Genomic DNA, 14476 nt, shown 5'->3' with positions numbered 1-14476 from the left:
AGGCACCGGAGGGTCGAAGGCCGGCTAGCCCGGTCTTCCCTTTAACCTCGGTTCATGGTTGGCAGGTACGGATCTCAGAGGTGGAAGCTCTCATGACAACGTCGTTTCTACCACTGAAACAGAATGAATAAATGCCTCCAAATGAATGAATGAATGATACGCGATACTCCGCCATGAATGAATGAAGGCCTCCAAATGAATGAATGAATGATATGCGATACTCCACCATAAATGAATGAATGATGTGCGATACTTCGCCATGAATTAAATGAATGAATAATGACATGCGATACATTGTCATGAATGAATGAATGTTAACGCTACGCGACACATCGCGATTCATGAATGCTCCTATCAACTACAAACCGCCACGATATGGGATACAATGAAACAAAAAGAAAACGCCGACGTGATGCCACACCAAACAAAAACGCTTAATGTCAAAGGTTCGCCACTCGCTCTCGCCCCAAGTCCCTATATCATACTACACGGTGCTTTGGCCCAAATACGGCGCCCACACTCGCACTCCGCCACTATGAAAGCGATACACAATGAAAAGCAAGTACTTAAATGAAAGGCGATAGCATTATGAAAAGGTGATACATCCCCAGAAAGGAAATTCATTACAAAGGGCTTTGCGGCGAATAGCGATACACCAATTGTTACTCCATACAAATGCGACACATAATGACAACATGTTACATCTTAATGCAAATACGATCTACGCCCTAGCATATGAATGCGATTCACATACACCTATTCTTGTCACCCCTCAGACCAAGTCTGATTCTTTGGAATAAGAGGAGCTCTGGAAAAAGATCACTGAATTAGAGGATTGATACGCTAGCTGGGCTCCAGTGGGAAAGATTGGGGGGCAGTTCCACGGCACCACTCTCCACTATATCACGACCTGATTTCCATCATTGTAGCTCGCCGCACCTCCGGTGATCGTAGTCCTTTGGTTTCTCACTTGGACGCAGCCTCACTTCCCTACGAGTGCAGATTCCTCGGTCCTCCAAAGGGTGATGAAGCCGAGCCCTTGTGAGATTAAGCTATAAAGCCCATAACCCAAGATGAGATTAAGCTATAAAGCCCAGAATTCTGGAGAGGCGCACTGCCTAAAGGAAGAAAATATTTCAGAAACAGGAACACAATGATAAACAAGAAAAACGCCATGTTGAAAACATGATCAACCCACCTCCTTCCCTCTGCCTATTTATAGTGGAATGCCACCGCCATTAACCGCTCTTGGATAACCAATAGCCACGCTTCCTTAATGACCTGCAATAATGACAAGGCAACCAATCGACAAAGCAATAAATACGTTCAACGCACGGGTGACTATCGCCCAGAAATGTTTGGTCCTAAGAAATTTTTCATATTCCCAATAGAAAACGGGCATACCAAAAAGCAGACCAAACGGTCAATGTCTCGATAGAACCTAAAGCATTTACAAGTGACGGAAGCCTATCGCTAGCACAAAAAACAAGGCAAAACAAAAATAAGATATTAAGTCTCGCCCTCAGCACTGCGTGCCTGCTCCCCCGCCTCAGTTTGCTCCCCCACATTCTTGCCTGTAACTCCCCCTCGGCATCCACACGTGCTTTCTCTTACTTGTCGGTAACACCCTTAGCCTCATGATTGCCAGCCAGGCCCGAGACATGCACTGTTTCAGTAGCTGGCCCACGAATCACAATCCTAATGCTTCACCCACCGCTAGCAACGCTGGCTTGCAATCGCACTGCTTTCTTCACTTGCATATCTCTGACCATCTTCTCTTGATCGATCTAGCCAGCGGTGATATCGTCACGGATCGAGTGCAAAGCCCCATCCGAAAAGGCTTTATTCATCTTCTCCTGAAAATGGGCTGACCAGAGATAGAGATCCATCGCCTTGTTAGCACCATCCATCTTAGCCTTCTGGAGCTTGTCAAAATGCGTCTCAGTAGCAGCGCGTAAGCGAATGCAATCCTCGGCAAAGCTGCTAGCTTGAGTCTGTTGCTCAACTAACTCCTTCCTCAGTCGCTCCATCTCTGCCTCCCTCTCGCCTGCCTGGAGTTCAACGACTCACAAGCAGTCGACCTCTCCTTGCAGAGTACCAACCTGCCCCTTCAACTCCAACACACAATCAGGGTCAGGAGCCAAACTAGCCAAAGCTGCATCGTGAAGCTCCAAGTCGGCATCGCGCTCCCGGACTTTGTCTCTCTAGCTCTTGCAAACGCTCCTCAGCCTCTCCAACTGATCGGAGTAATATTTTATATTTTTTAGCATCATTTTCCCTACATTTTACTTAGTTATTCCTTTAACAATATCATTTCTAACTTACTTTGTTGTATTAAAGTAGAAATGAGCTCCAAACGCAAGAAATGAGCTAAGAAGAGCTAGAAATGATGGAAATGAAGGCAAGGAGGAAATGAGGCGCATAAATGGGAAAGAAATGGAGAAATAAAGCTTTCCTCATCCTACCAGGAAAAAGAATCCCAGTTGAAGTAGAAATTCTAAGTCAACTAGGAGTGAGCTCGGAAAAATGTGCGTGGAAATGAAGAAAGACAGAGTCCTAGTTGGACTCGGAAACCTGATGACACTACGAGTCCTGGTGATGCTAGGAGATGTTGTGGCTTCAAGATGACTCAAGATGGTTCAAGAATGTTCTAGAATGCACTAGGAATTTCGGCAATAAAGGAATGGGCTTTAAAATTGTCCAATTGATAAGTCTGGCCCAAAGATTGAAGCATGTGACTTAGACATGAGTCTCTAGATCCTTCCATGACGTCTTGAGGAGTCCATAAACCATTCTAATTGATTTTTTCCGTGAGAAATACAAGGAATATCAAGAAGATTTCAGCAAAGATATTATGGGATTATTTTCGGATTTCTTTGGAATTTTTGGAGAGAAAATAGAGGAATAAGTATTGATTTATGTGTGATGTCCTGGAAATTCGTATTTACTTTCCGAGGATTTTCCGGAATTTAAATTGTGGGTATCGGACGTTTTCGTGGCTCGTGGACGGAGCGGAAGTGTTTTGGACGAATTTTTATTCGTAAAGTGTGGAATTTGGGGGGGTTTCAAGGTTGACTTTTGATACGTTGAGATTCTCTGAAAACTTCCTTCACGAAAGTTGTAGAGCGCGTCGATACGAGTTCATGGACATGCGGAACGTGAGAATCGGAGTTCGTATGAAGAAGTTATGGGCTTCGGAAAAACTTTCCATTTTGGTATAAAAGGACGAAATTTTCTGGAAATTGCAAAGAAGGCCAGATTTCCAAAAACGGAAACCCAGCCCTCTCCCGAGCCCGCGCGCGGCCTCCACTTCGCCGCCGTCGTTCTCGCTCCTTCGGCCACCGTTTGCTTCGATTCAAGAGTGGGTTTTGCTCGCCTCAATCCCCTCTTGAGGACTGTGGAAGGATTGAAGAGAGATTCGAGCCGTGGAGGGAGTTATATCGACTGGAAGTGGCCGCTTCGGGGATGAAATCGCCTTGATCGGAGTCGGAGATTCCGGCCACCTTTGCCGGTGATTCTTGAGGGCTTTTGGAGCTTGGAGGACGTTGATGCTTCCCACAAGGTGGCTTGCATCGATTCAACTCGTGGAGGTCGAATTTTGGAATTGAAATTCTACGGTTTCAATCGAGCTGTTTTGTTCTAAGGTAAAATTCTATCGATTGGTTCATAATTGGACTTTGTTGTAGTTATGAAAGTTGAAATTGGGGTTGAGATGAAGAACTTTGGTGTTGGGAGTTTTATCAAATTCCGACTTTGGTCCGGCGGCGGTGCCGTCACTGTGGTGGTGTTTTCCGGCGGTTTTCGGCCACCTCAGGGATAGTTTATGTCCCTGAGTTCGATCTACTCGTCGATACGAGCATTTCGATATATTGTTTGTAATTTTTGGAGATCGTATGAGCATGTTGTGATTTTTACGGTTTCGGACCGTTCGATGATTCGATCCGTGAGGATTCGAGCTTCCGATCGACTTGTGGTTTTGGCATATCGATCGTAGAAGTATTCCGGAGACATTGGGTGGTCTCGAATGTGGTTTCGCCTCGATTGGCGTCACTTTAGGGATTTTAGTTCAAAACGGGGGTTTCGGACTTAAATTGTTTGTGGATTGTTGCTAAGTTGAAACCGTATGTGATTAGGTGCTTGACGAGGTATCCTTGGACGGTTGTTTTGTGGTGTGGCTGGCTTGTTTTGTATTGAAGATGCAGTGGGAGTTTCGAGGTGAGTAATCTCACAAGGTTCATCAATGAACAGAATTACCATTATCGTTTTGGCGTTAATTATTTAACTGCAAACTATAGTTGGTATTAGTAGGCATTCCTGAGCGAATGACTACGTATATATATATATTTAAGTGAAATATATATATATTCTTGTGGTTGATGTGTGATGAATAATATGCATGATGGGTTCATATTATTGTTGAATGAGACTTTTCATAGAATCAATATTGTGGAAAAGATGTTTTCTATTGTTTGAAAAGTATTGAGTTTGAGGTTACATTTTGGAGTCAAGCGTGACTCATTTTAAATGTATTGGTCCTTGTACCAAGGGTCACAGATGGTGAGCAGGGATAGGGAAAGCCGGAACTAGATGGTCGTAACGTTTTTAGGTCAGGTGTGACTTACTTAACGTTGACTTGAGACCAGATGGGGTCTGAAAAGCATGGGTCGCAGATGGTGACCATCGGTTGGTTCTAAGACTAGACGGGGTATGAAAACCAAGAGTCACAGACGGTGATAGGTTGCAGATGGTGACCAATGATTTATCTGTGTTATGAGTCTAGTTACCATGTTGTCTTTGGGTTTTGGAATTAACTGTGACTATAGATGATATTAATGGCATTTCTGAGTCAATGATTACGTGTGTGCATATATATATTATGGGATATATATATATATATACATATGTATTCATGTATTGGTGGCATTTCTGAGTGATTGACTATGTGTGTACATATATATATATTATGGGATATATATATATATATATACATATGTATTCATGTATTGGTGACTTCGTGGTGAATCTGTGTTGTTGTGTTGTGTGTCTAGGTTGGACTGATTTGTTGTTGGTACATCATGGGGGTAGCGGGGAGCTATCTGATGCTCATGAGTGCGTGTTTTTAAAAGGGAGTTTCGGGGATTCTTTCTTTTAAATGTCCTGGGAGGACTTGTTTATCATATTTAATTGTCAGAGTTTCAATTATTATGATTTTGTCACGGGGTGACTTGTGTTGATTTGAGAACGTGTTTTAAAAGGGAGTTTCGGGGATTCTTTTTTTAAATGTCCTGGGAGGACTTGTTTATCATATTTAATTGTCAGAGTTTCAATTTATATGATTTGGTCACGGTGTGACCTTTATTGTTTCTTTTGGGAAAAGAATGTATTGTTTTGGGAAGCATGGTATGTTTTCCTTATTCTTGAGTCGAAAGGTTTTCCTCGTGTTTGGCGTGAGCTGTGCGGGCTTTCATCCTGTGAATTGGTGTGAGTTGTTTGGAGTTACTCATACGGGCTTGCAAAAGCTTACCGGGTTTGTTGTGTGGCAACCCGGTACACCATTCCAATGGTGTAGGGGTTATTTCTGCAGGTCAGGTTGATCGTGGCTGATGCTGAGGTAGCGTGCTTGCAGCTTAACGGTAATAAGTCAATTTTGTGACCTTACCGTTATAGAGACTTCTGTTTGTAGTGAGCTCTGAGGAGTATTTACGTTTTATTTTGTTGTTGACAATTTAATTCGTAAACTCATGTGTTGTGTGACTCTGTGGGGCGAGTCAATATAGAATTTGTGGGTTCAGGGCATCAATATGTACTTGGGTTATAAGGGAATAATTTTCTAAGTATTTTGTATTGATGGCTGAACATTTCACGCATATATAATTATGGGGTTATATATCGATTTATTGTGTATAAAATCAGGGGTGTGACATTATGACTCTACATACAAGGAAGCCGAAATATGGTCTAGATACATGTAGAATTCATCAAGAAACTAAGGTGACTTGTTCTCTACTTCTAAAGGAATTTTCTTATTGGTTGAATGATGTCACAAGAGAGAATTCCTAGGGAATTAAACCATAGGCCGTGCACTATATAAAGGGGAAGCTATTGCCGTGAAAATTATCTCTCAACCCTGAATAAAAATCGCAATCTCTCCCCTTTACTCTCTAAAAGTTTCGGCCTCTCCAAGTGTTCAAGGTTTTGAAGCCGTGAAGCAAGTTCATCCTCCATTCATCCATCCTTGCCGTGGTCCTACTCATCATCCACCACCTTAGAAGATCTTCTTGCGTTCTTGAAGCTCCTTTAAAAGTGTAACCATGAACCTTAACCTCTTGTTTTCGGTTTTGATACTTTGTAACTTAAAAATCAAATTGTGTAGCGTTCTATCTTTTTGGTTTTCTTGGATGTTGCGATTTCTTGTTAGATTAAAGTATTTGCTTTGATGTTTAGTTTCCAATAACCTTGAAGCATGAATTCGTTTTAGGATTTTTAGATTTGTAATTTGCGATTTCTTTATATGTTCTTGAATGTTTGTTGGTTTTGTACTTCAATCCCACCTTTCATGTTTTGATTTCTTTGAAGACCAACTTAGGTTTCGAGTTGCATGATTGAATCCATAATAAGATGCTAGCGTTCTAGGTCTTGTTAATTAAAGTGGAAAACCTATAATTCCTTAGGTAAATCAACAAAGACAATTGCATGCTCGATTAGCATTCTAACTTGTGTGTTTTTCTTAAATCAATCAAACTTTCTAAGTGCTTATTGCTTTGGATATGTGTGTTATTGGATTGGTCACTCATTAGCATGCATGTTTAATAGGGTTAACTATGGTGCGTTCATCTAGTTAAATTAAATAAGGAAAGTAATAAGAACTTATGCATGAGTCCATAGTTTGTTCTTGATTGATTTTGTGCAAGTATGTGTTTTGATTCGAAAATTATAATTCATGTCCTTGAATTCATGTTAAAGGTGGTTAACTTCATCAATGCATCTCATCCGTCCATTACATTGATAGGAGCATTTTAATGCGACGTTTTAACTGCTATTTCCCTACATTTCCTGCATCATTTCCTTGAAAAATCCCGATTTAGGAAAGTTTCCATTCTTCGATTGGGAAAGTTCCTTATTGTAGAAAGTTTCCATTTTAGATTAAGAAAAGATTCTATTTTTCACTTTTAGTAAGTTTCTATTTTTCATTTTTAGAAAGTTTCTATTTTTCAAATCAAGAAAGTTTCTATTTTTCATAATAGTTTCTATTTTCAGGACCTCGGAGTTCAAAAGTGGAAATGAACTCACGAAAGAAAAGAAGAGCTTGCGAACGTCGAGGGGAGCAAAAATGAGATACAAAGAACCACACAATTGAGCAGAAATGAAGAAAAAAGCTTTCCTGTTCCAACCAGGAAACCCTGCAAAAAGGATGAGAGCTTACCAAGCAAGTTTCCCACGCAACCATGAAAAAGAAATGGAAAAATGAAGTGTCATGACGTTGGAGGATGAAAAGGCTTGAAGTTGATGCAACAAGACCCAAGAACTCTATGGATTGACTTGGATTTTCGGCAAAATGGATCAAGGCCCATAAAAGCCCATGGAATTAGGGTTTGTGACGCATGGATAAAACCCTAGGGATGTTTTGCTGTGAAAACCAAAGGGAAGAGAGAAAGTTGGCGTGAAAAATCAAGAAGAAAATAAAAGATTACGCCAAGAGATTTTCTAGGGTGGAGTTTATGGAAAGAAAAAGTATGGACATCAAGAAACGGCTCAAAAGGAGTCTAGGTTCATTCCTATATTCCCTAAAGGTATTTTGGCCAAAATAAGAGAAGAAAATCAGAATATATTCATGTAATTTCGGCAAGAATATATTAGGGAATCATCTTGGAGTTTTGTGATTGGTTGGATGACACACTAGGGCTTACTTGGCAATTTTTCATTGGTGGAAGCTATATGGAATTATTAAATTAATTCCTTGGAAAATAAACAGAAAAATCACGGCTTGGAGACCAAGCATTGCCGTTCCCTATATATACTCTCCATCCTAGACATCTCAACATCATTCCATAATTCAGAAATTACTTCATACGCGAAAGCTCTCTCCATTCTCTAGTTCATCTTCTGTGTTTTCAAGCAAGGGAGGAAGAAGCAAGAAGAAGCCGTGAGCACCTCTCCAAATCCACCTTGAAGCCATGAGGTTTTGAAGCTTGCTTTCGAGTTTCATTAGTTCATCATTCGAGTTCTTCATCACCATCTCCATTCACGGTGTAATTCAACCTTCTTTCTTGTAATCACTTTTGATTCCCCTTGTTTGATTTCGTTAGAAGTTGTTCTAGTTAACATTGATGTTTGAATAAAGTTTAAATCTGAAATTTTATGATTGAATGAGTATTTCGATTCTTATGTTGTGATTCCAACGTTGCTTTTGTGTGATTGTTCAATTGGATTTGCTTAATTGATATCTCTTATATGTTGATTCTAATTGGTTCGAAACTTTTAGGGTTTATGTATGAGTGGTGCTAGATTTAAGAACATGATTCAACTTATTGTTTTGTGAACTTGAATCGAAAATAGTAAAGGTTTTAGACAAAAATCTAATTCAATTGAAAAGGATTGCAATTAGATGAACTTATTCATACTAAGTTGTGCACTTGAGTTGATAGCCTTTCTATGTGTTTCATGCGTTAAACATGTTATGATTATCTAGCTTTCTAGAGCTTGAATGCATGTTTGATAGGATTAGTCTATGTGCTTTCACTTAGATTAATTAGCATTGAAAGTAAAATATGGGAAATCGTTTGCTTCAAATGTTTCACATGATCAACTCCTTTCTCATGACTTGGAAGAACAATGTAGGGTTAAGTCGAATTCAATTATAAACTTGGTTTTGATCTTTGTTTCTTATGTTTCATTCTTGTATTTGTGTTTTTATTTATACTTAGTTTTTATTCTTTCTTTTAATTTTTTGAAAATCAAAACCTAAAACCCCCTTAATTTCGTAAATGATGCATGCTAGTTACAGAGCCCGCGCTTTGCAGCGGGTAGTATAAATGCATCAATTGTTTTCATTCTAACTGAACTCACATATAAGGTATGGGTGTTCTATTATATACTTGACAGTAATCCGAAGAAACATGCGTCTTTGCCTATGTTTTTTGTGCCTTCCTTGCTAGTGCTACCCGCTCCTTGACCTGAAATAAAGATTTACACCATGAATGTCCCAATAGTTGGGATAATATAATGAGTTCCATCTCTTCCATCTCTTCTAAACTCTAAGAGTATATATCAAATCAAGCACAAAATGAGAACTAAGTCAATTTCATCACCTTAACATCATCAAATGAACTTTGACCTTCTCATATTCACAGCCACATTAAATTTGAAACAGAACAATCTACTAATGAACAATGATGTTAGCAGTAAAGTTCATATTGATCAACATTATAAATTATAGACACAGACACAAAAACGAAGCTCAGGACAGAAAATAGGAAACTAATTTCAATCATGAACAATGTTTTAGATGTTCAAAGGAGTTCGTATGCAAGATAACAAAATTAAGAAAGGAGAATATAGCCTGGAATTCAATCCACAAACAAACTAAATAAGATTAAAAAAATGAGAGCCGATTACCTCAACTGTAAAGAAGACGACCAGGTTGAGATAGAATTCCCAAAGATGAATGATTGCACCTTTGAACAGTTTAGATTGTGACCATACCCAGAGCTTGACACCTAAATCACCAAAACCAAAAGAAAGAGAAGTATCATTTAATGATTCAGTGAGTAGTGATTTCATATCACAAACCAACAATCGAAGAGCCGTACAAAGCCATCAAAACTGAACTCCAAATATAAACAAAACTAAATCAATCATTGACAATAACAATTCAATAATGTCTACCATTGGTAGTGACTATTTTCCTGTTCAATCAACTTTGATAATAAAACCATCATGATTTTCATTTTCATTCAAAATTGTGCGGTTCATTTGGATCAGATGAATTAGTACTTGTCATCAAAAAGCAGAAGAAATACTGTTGCAAAGAGAATAATTAGCAGTAAGGTATGGGTGTTCAATCAAAATGTATTAGTACTTGTCATCGAAAAGCAGAAGAAATACTGTTGCCAAGAGAAAGTATCTTTTTTGGACCTGTAATCTCTGAGTGAATTGAATCATAGCTTGATCAAGTAGTTAAAGCAGGAAATTCAGTAAATTATAAAGGCAAATATTTTAATTACCCAAACAACAATAATCTTGACAAACATAGTGTCAAACCGTACATCAGTTCGATACACATAAACATCACAAACATAACTTCAAACCTTTTCAATCAATTCCGAAATCCCAATCCGAAACACAATCACAACCCCTAAACCAAAAAACCCATATATGCATGAATTCTAAACAAACAACAACGCGAAAACCCGACTACTTCCAAAAAAAAATTAATAATAATAATAATAAAGCTAAAAAAAACTTCCAAACCTGCAATCCTCAATCTGTCGAAATCCACCAAAACCATAGCCCTTGATCAAACCAAAGGAGAACTCAGCAAACCAAGGAACTTTATTGTGGTCTGCACAATAAAGCAAATGCAAATATCAGAAAAAGAATTTAAGCTTCAGAAGAAAGCTGCATTCTACATACATAAAGAAGTATAACAGGACCCAACTCTATTGATTTGTGAACTTTGGTTTTAATAACATTGTAGCTTAGATATCAAGAAATCACAAAACATAAATAAGACAACAACACTGAAGCACAACTTCTCATTATGGAAACCAAGTAAGAACAACTTCCTGCATTTTATATTTGAAACGACCATATGAATTAATTTCTTTAGATAATATAATAATTACTAATTACAATCAATGCTGCAGAAGAAAACAATGGATAAATAAGTACTAAGAAAACAATGGAGAAATAAGTACTAATCTAATATGTTCTTCGACCATATTCAACTGAAGCTTATCTGATTCAATTCGCATATCTCTACATCTAACAGTTCATACTAAAAGGTTAATTTTCTACGAATCCATTATTGTAAATAATTATTTACCTTTAAGTACGTATTGTTAGGCTCCACTTTTTCACTCTAAACAATAACAAAGATGAGTAAGATTAAAAGCAAAAACTATTTCTCTTCAACCTAATATTGTGCGGTTCATTTGGATCAGATGAATTTTAACTAACAATCCAAGGATGAATAACAATCAATATTGATCATTGTACTCACAAACTGGACTTGGATGATTGATATTAGGCAATTCTTCAATTAAGTATAAATAGAGCAAAGTGAGTAACTGAATTTGAAATTGTTAAATTGGAGAACAATCCTAGTTGAGAAAATATATGGATTCTTGTATAAGAGATATATAGAGGAATCTTTAAAGCAAGAACACAAAAAAGAGAACAATAGTCGGATATACCTCTTTGCAAATGTCTCCTCCAGGGGAACTGTAAAGTCAAGCTTGTTCTGCGGCAGAGGACCAACTGTATATAGAGCTTTCTCTTTATCATACACAAACTTGTTATTAGCAAGTTTAGAAGAATATGTTTGATAGAGCCTGTCAACCAGTTTTCTGCCAATTCCCTTGCCTTGAGCGGCCTTCTTGAGGAATAGTATGAACCTGTGAGGAATAGTATGCCATTAAGAATTTTAACTGAACATAGTAAACTGCACAGCAAAAGAATGACATGAGGTAGACATACAGAATATTGGTAGAATACAGAATCTGGAGCTTTCACAGTGAGTTTGAAGTGGTTTGCAAGCAATTGTTTCCTACTCGTAATAGAATACTTGGGAGAAGTCAGGACTCCTGGCTTTACATTTGGTGGAATGGTTGGAGGAGGTGGTGGGATCAAATTTGGATCCCTACTTGCGTTCCCCGCACCACTAGCAGCACATCCACAATCCTTTATGATCTATAAGCCATTAATGAAAGAAAAAAATGAAGATACTTTGGCAGAGAAATCATACAGAATCATAAGGACTTTTGCATATACTAAGATTGTGAAATGATCATGATTCATGCAGTTTACGTGCCACATTTCCTATTAACTTATTCAGTGATTCATCAATCGACAGGAGTATAGATGTTGTAAGACCATGTCGATATGAGAGAAGTATTCTAGATTGATTAGAATATTTTCTCACTTTTCGTAAATGTATAAGCTAACAATGCAAACTGATGTAAATCGTTTTTGTTAAATGGAGTATAATCTCATTTTAAGCATGTGATATCCATCTTAATTGTAAAATATGAACATAAGCACAAAGTCTACAAAATTTAAGCAGAGGAAACAGAATCCACCACAAATTTCCTAATAAATCATTAAGTGATTCACCAATAATAAGTTTTTATACCATTAGATTACAGATGTTGTAAGACCAGGTTGCTATCAGAGAAACACTCTTGATTGATTAGAAAATTTTCCAACTTGTTACAAATATATAAGACTAATCATGCAAAGCAATATAAATAGTCTTCTTAGATGGAGTAAAACCTGTGATTCAATAATCCTAGCACGAATTTTTGATAACAACCATGTTAGTACTATTTTAGTCACTGAGCAATCAAACTCAATACAACCATTTATCATTTGTGTGGTCCAAGTTCTATATAGAACTTCAACTCATCCTGTCTACATAATTATGTATGCAGTCTGACAAAAACATTTCATACCCAAGTTCAAAGCACTTTCAAATTCCGATTGCACACTGTTACTGATATCTGCAAACCAAAAAACAAAGAAACCATTTATTTCAACATATACCTATATTCAATCAATGAAGACAATAGAACTGACTGAAGAACAAAAGCCAAAAATAAAAAAAAACCAAAACCAGAAACCGGAAACCCACCAAATTAATCACCAACATACCTAGACAATGACCAACCTCAATACAGACCAAGAAAAGCAGCAACTGAACAATACAAATAATCGTTTGCATAGTACCTACACAACCAAAACCAAAAAAAAAACACATTATCACCAGTGGAACACAAAGAAACCAAATCGCATACATTAAGAATTGAATCAGATAAGCTTCAGTTAACAGAAGAAAGATCAATAGCAATCAATGCCAACCAAATAGCTTCACCCCCGAATAATGTATTTAAGTAGAAGGTTAAACATTATGTCTGTTCATAATAAAAAGAAAAATGAAAACAGGCATCATGCAATTCAAGCCATCAAATCAAGTGAACCCCAATTCTTAGTTTGCTTTTGCTGAAAATGAAACCACTTCTTCTTTTGCTGATTACTCTAATCATGAAAAGAAGAAACAATAAGAAGAGGGTTCTTACCATCAGATTTCTACATAGCCTACAATCAATTCCAAGGTTGGAAACTCATAACAAAAACAAAGGCAAGAAACCCAAAACCCAGACTCGTATTTAGAATAAACAATCAAACACTATTATCACAGAAACCAGGAACAATGGAGCAAAAAAACCAAATCAAACAAACAAACCAAAAACCCAATTTAACCAAAAACAAAGCAATGAAAAATTCACAAATCGGAGGCCCCAAGTTTCCATCGAAAGACCACAACTTTAAACAAAACCCACAATATTCACATCCAAATGCAACCAGCCCTGATAATTAGGCGAGAAAATTACCGGATTGAAGATTCAAACTTTTCCTCCGATCTATCTCTCTACCTTCTCGTCTGAAGCAAACAAACACAACCGATCTCTCTAACTCTCTCTCTATCTCTCAACCCGGATTGAGGATTCAAACTTTCCCTCCAATCTATCTCTCTACCTCAAACACAACCGATCTCTCTCTCTCTCAACAATTGGTAAAGATGATCAGAAGATTGTAGAAGAAAGAGCAAAACCATGCGAAGATAGGATATATCCAGATCCGACGTAGAGCCGGAAAAAGAATAATAATAATAGTTGAAGCGAGGGCAAAATGGTCCAATCACTTGGAGTCAAATCACTGTTAAATGAAGAGTGTAGGAGATTTAGTATATAGTAAATATGTGTAAATATTATACTTTGTTTTTATTTTAATTGTTTAATTGTCTTACAATGACAAGTGTACCCTCAATCCCCGGAATAGAACGATCCCTACTTGCTTATACTACTAATAATATTTATAGGGTTAAATTATATGCTTGCTTAAAGCGTATCATACATCTTAATTCTTGGTTGATTGGTCATTGTAATTAGTTAGTTTGATGATTAGTTTAGTAAATAAAACAAATCTCAAAATCTCCTTTCTTTCTTTGTAAATTTCGTAAATATTATCTTTCTTTGACGTTTAAATGACAGGAGCACCCTCAATCACTGGATAGAACGATCCCTACTTGCTATATACTAACAATTGACAACAAGGTTAATTTTGAGAACTCATTTCGAGTTCATCACCAACCCGGGCCCTAACCTGATCCAAAGCCTTCAGGCCATCCTCCGCCCGCTATAGTTTCCAGGTCAGATCTAAGTTGGACTTCCTCAGCAGAGCGATAGCATCCTCCGCC

General features: G+C 37.7%; 1 long non-coding RNA gene across 1 annotated transcript; it reads right to left on the bottom strand.

The window, feature by feature from the left end:
- Positions 1-11655: 11655 nt before the first annotated feature.
- On the bottom strand, positions 11656-13065 carry LOC121049702. Its single transcript, XR_005801105.1, has 3 exons — positions 12871-13065; positions 12672-12719; positions 11656-11910 (listed from the first exon to the last, which is right to left on the bottom strand). It is a non-coding gene; the product is annotated as an uncharacterized LOC121049702 (long non-coding RNA).
- Positions 13066-14476: the final 1411 nt, after the last annotated feature.

The sequence above is a fragment of the Rosa chinensis genome, chromosome 6, assembly GCF_002994745.2.
Source record: "Rosa chinensis cultivar Old Blush chromosome 6, RchiOBHm-V2, whole genome shotgun sequence".
In the NCBI taxonomy this organism is placed as follows: domain Eukaryota; kingdom Viridiplantae; phylum Streptophyta; class Magnoliopsida; order Rosales; family Rosaceae; genus Rosa; species Rosa chinensis.
This window is presented reverse-complemented; position numbering and strand designations above follow the sequence as displayed.